This window comes from Anolis carolinensis, unplaced genomic scaffold (genome assembly GCF_035594765.1).
Source record: "Anolis carolinensis isolate JA03-04 unplaced genomic scaffold, rAnoCar3.1.pri scaffold_9, whole genome shotgun sequence".
In the NCBI taxonomy this organism is placed as follows: Eukaryota; Metazoa; Chordata; class Lepidosauria; order Squamata; family Dactyloidae; genus Anolis; species Anolis carolinensis.
The window spans coordinates 11,789,285-11,793,914 of record NW_026943820.1 but is presented as its reverse complement, the minus strand read 5'-3'; the positions used below and the strand labels follow the sequence as shown (position 1 = coordinate 11,793,914).

Genomic DNA, 4,630 nt, shown 5'->3' with positions numbered 1-4,630 from the left:
AAATTCTTCCCTACCTAGGGAACATGTTGGCTTTTCCTTTGATTTCATGTGCCAAGTTTCGGTTGATGTTTAGGACCTTGGACTTCTTGTTGAATGATAATATCGTACATTGCCTTATTTTGGCTAGTGCCCAGATTTGATGTACCCACCAAGCCCCAGTTAGATGATGTATCATTGGCAGAATAATGGTGAGATGCTGTAAGCTGGCTGTGAAACCATTGCTATTGGCAGGAAGCATGCTGGAGCAAGTTTTGGAATGACATCTTGGATCATTTCCATTGGTAAGCCAGATTCATCAGGTTTCTAGGAAACCAAAGAACCAAGTTCATTGTTGAATTGGACGCAGTGATGGTTGAGACAGTCACTGGATCACCAGCCTCATTATAATTCTATTCTGAATTTTATTAGGTCCCTCTTATTTGGGTATTTTAATTTGAAGATGCTATCTCTATATTGCTGCTGTAGTTCCCCCACCTATGAAGTTGATTGAATTGTATTGGTGGTTGTTTGATATTATTATTGTTGTATTAACTCTTGTGTTATTACCTTATTGTGTTTTCACTTGTGTATATTGTGCAAATGTATTTATGTCATTACTCCTGTGAACTATGTTTGCCCCATGTGCCCCATGTGAGCCGCCCCGAGTCCCTGCGGGGAGATGGTGGCGGGATATAAATTATTATTATTATTATTATTATTATTATTATTATTATTATTATTATTATTATTATTTTATTATGACACAGCAAACAAGATAGATATGCTGGATTTCATATCACAAAATCACAAGTCGAACACCTCCCAAGTGTCTAGGACTGTGTGATGTATTTTCGGATGATGCACGCAGATCCCAGCAGGGTGGCCTTTTGCAGTTGGCAGATTGTGATTTTGTCAATGTCTATTGTTTCCAAATGCCGGCTGAGATCTTTTGGCACGGCACCCAATGTGCCCATCACCACCGGGACCACCTGCACTGGTTTCTGCCAGAGTCTTTGAAGTTCAATCTTGAGGTCCTGATAGCGGCTGAGTTTTTCCTGTTGTTTTTCGTCAATGCGACTGTCACCTGGGATGGCGACATCAATGATCCAAACCTTTTTCTTTTCCACAACTGTGATGTCTGGTGTGTTGTGTTCCAGAACTTTGTCAGTCTGGATTCGAAAGTCCCACAGTATTTTTGCGTGCTCATTTTCCAATACTTTTGTAGGTTCGTGATCCCACCAGTTCTTTGCTGCTGGGAGGTGGTACTTGAGGCATAAGTTCCAATGAATCATTTGGGCCACATAGTTGTGCCTCTGTTTTAGTCTGTCTGTGCAATTTTCTTACAGCAGCTGAGGATATGATCAATGGTTTCATCGGTTTCCTTGCACAGTCTGCATTTTGGGTCATCAGCTGATTTTTCGATCTTGGCCTGAATTGCCTTTGTTCTGATGGCTTGCTCCTGGGCTGCAAGGATCAGGCCTTCTGTCTCCTTCTTCAGGGTCCCATTCGTGAGCCAGAGCCAGGTCTTCTCCTTATCAGTTTTTCCTTCAATTTTGTCAAGGAACTTTCCATGCAATGTTTTGTTGTGCCAGCTGTCAGCTCTAGTTTGTAGTGTGGCTTTCTTGTACTGGTTTTTTGTCTCCTGTGCTTTGAGGAGTTTCTGATTTTTGACTTCAATCAAAGCAGGTTCTTCACTTTGCTTTACATATTCTGCCAGGGCATGTTCTTCTTCTTTGACTGCTTGTTTGACTTGTAAGAGTCCTCTGCCCCTGATCTTCTAGGCAGATAGAGCCGGTCAACATCACTGCGAGGGTTTATGTTTATTATTATTATTATTATTATTATTATTATTATTATTATTATTATTATTATTGGGGGGCCCGGTGGCACAGTGTGTTAAAGTGTTGAGCTGCTGAACTTGCAGATCAAAAGGTGCCAGGTTCAAATCCCGGGAGTGGAATGAGCGCCCGCTATTAGCCCCAGCTCCTGCCAACCTAGCAGTTTGAAAACATGCAAAATGTGGGTAGATCAATAGGTACCGCTCTGGCAGGAAGGTAACGGTGCTCCATGCAGTCATGCCAGCCACATGACCTGGAGGTGTCTATGGACAACGCCGGCTCTTCGGCTTAGAAATGGAGATGAGCACCAACCCCCAGAGTTGATCACGACTGGACTTAACGTCATGGGAAACTTTTACCTTTACCTTATTATTATTATTATTATTATTATTATTATTATTGATTGGTCTTATGCCAGTAGAAGAGTAAATCTGCTTCATATTTTCAGCTGAACTTTGGAAAAACTGTTCAAGGTGCTAGGCCTTTTCGGTGTGTGTGTGTATGTGTGTGTGTGCATTCATTCCTATTCTCAATACATTGGACTTGAAAGTTTGGACCAGTTTTCAGTATTGACTCTGGATGTTATAAGCATCAATGTAAGCAATATATGTTTAAATAATGTATTACTTACATGAGGTAGACAACTGCAGGGACAGTAACTTGTTCTGACCAAAGCAATGGTATCTTGTGGGGTACACCACTGAATTGTGGCTAGATAAATATTGCATCCATCCTGAGAGAAAGGTGAGCTATAAATTCAGTCAATCCATGAGTATTAGCTATGAGTTTCTTTGCCTCAAAATGTAGGTTTCTAATTGGACAAAGTATCCAATGCATGATATGGCTACCAATGACTGCTCAAGCAGGAGCGAGGAGCAGACAGCACAGCCATGTCTCTCATGATCCAAGAAAAGTTCCAGCACATTCTTCGCGTCCTCAACACCAACATTGATGGGTGGAGGAAGATCATCTTCGCCATCACCGCCATCAAGGGAATGGGCTGGCACTGTTGTGACTCAGCCACAGCATAGCCAGAGTAAGGATGAAGAAGGGGATTCTCGGTTTCAGATACAAAAGCCAGATGATGGGATGCAGGATGAATTTCAGGATGATGGCATGGGAATGGGAATGATACAGGCTGATTCAGCGGCTCCAGAAATGCAGCTTGAGCAGAATGAACTGTTGACCCAGCCGGCCATAGATAACAGCCAGGATGACATTCCCATGGGAATTAATGAGCAAGAGATGTCTCAAGCCCTGGTGTCTTCAGCTCCTTTTCAGGTGCAAGATAACGAGGACCATGAAGGGGCGCCATCATTATCTAGGGCGGACCGGTTGTTATGGGAGTACAGCCTCGTAGGAGTGTAAGATTGGCAGGGAAGAGAGAGGCCTCCGCAGAAAGGAGAAATGCATTTTTGGGTTGCTTTTAAAAGTGTGTGTTTTGAGATAGATCTTTGTCAAAACAAATTCTTGCTTCATCTGAGTGGATGTTCCTGCTTCATGCCTAAGAAAAGTTTCCTGCTCCTAGATCTTTGAAACATTTGGGCCTTTGTTCCTTGGGATCTATCATCTACTGTTTTGGCTCATGAACTATTGGATTGTTATGGCTTATGGACTAATGGATTTTTAAGGCTTATGAACTATTGGATTCCTATTGACTCTTTTACTGCAATCTTGAGAACCTTATAACTGCCTGCTTTGATTTATATTTCCTTTTGCTCAATAAAACTACAAAATACTTCCTTCTGTGTGTGACTGGGTGTTTATAGCAAGGTGAACTATTCTGAGGTGTGACAGGCACTATGCCAATGTGGTGCTGAGGAAGGCCGACATCAACCTGACCAAGAGGGCTGGCAAACTCACGGAAGACGAGGTGGAGCACATGCCATCATGCAGAACCCCCGGAAGTACAAGATCCCTGACTGGTTCCTCAACAGGCAGAAGGACGTCAAGGATGGGAAATAAAGCCAGGTCTTGGCCAATGGGCTGCACAACAAGCTTCGTGAGGATTTGGAACACCTGAAGAAAATCTGAGCCCACCGGGGCCTGCACCACTTCTGGGGCCTCAGTGTCTGAAGGCCGCACACCAAGACCACCGGTCACAGAGGCAGAACTGTGGGTGCCTCCAAGAAGAAGTAAGAGAGGCTCCTTTCTGCACACAATAAAGACAATTAAAAAGATAGTTAAACATCAAACCATTCAATTCTAATGCTTCAGAAGGGATGCCAAGGGTAAACAACAGAAAACTGATATTCCGCCATGTGCTACTTGTGAGTTTCTGAAGTCACCGAAAAAATAGAAGACAGCACTATTATTCCCTATAGACTTTAAGCCTGATTCATTTGGGGCCATTTTTCTGTTCTGAAGGACAACCCAATTTACAATGTCTTACAGCACTCCAGTGTCAAGGTTATAAAAGATGGAATGTCTGCTCCTATGTATGAATGAGAATGAATTTGTCTTATTAAGACTTTTAATTTCAGAGAAGCAGATATGAGGACGTCATATTCAGGCATTTGATTTCTCAATCACCGTTTGACGGAAGAAGACCCATATGTTTTGAAGATGTAAGAAAACCTGGAAACCAAGGAAATGAATGTTGCTGGAAGATCAGATTTTCTTGAGAGCTTCAGTTCTAATCTCCTTGGAAGACAAATCATATTTTTCCATTGCATAAAAAGAAGATATTAATATTTTTTCATATTTGACTAATTTTTCTTGTCTGACCATCTGTATGGTGATGTCTTAGCAAGATTAATCTTGTGATATTGGAAATCCAGACGGGATGTCTTTGCCGGAAACACATATAAATA

The 4,630-nt window shown here is 42.2% G+C and overlaps 1 pseudogene; it reads left to right on the top strand.

Moving 5' to 3' along the window:
* Positions 1–2,424: 2,424 nt before the first annotated feature.
* Positions 2,425–4,008, top strand: LOC134293680 (small ribosomal subunit protein uS13-like; annotated as a pseudogene).
* The last annotated feature ends 622 nt before the right edge of the window (positions 4,009–4,630 follow it).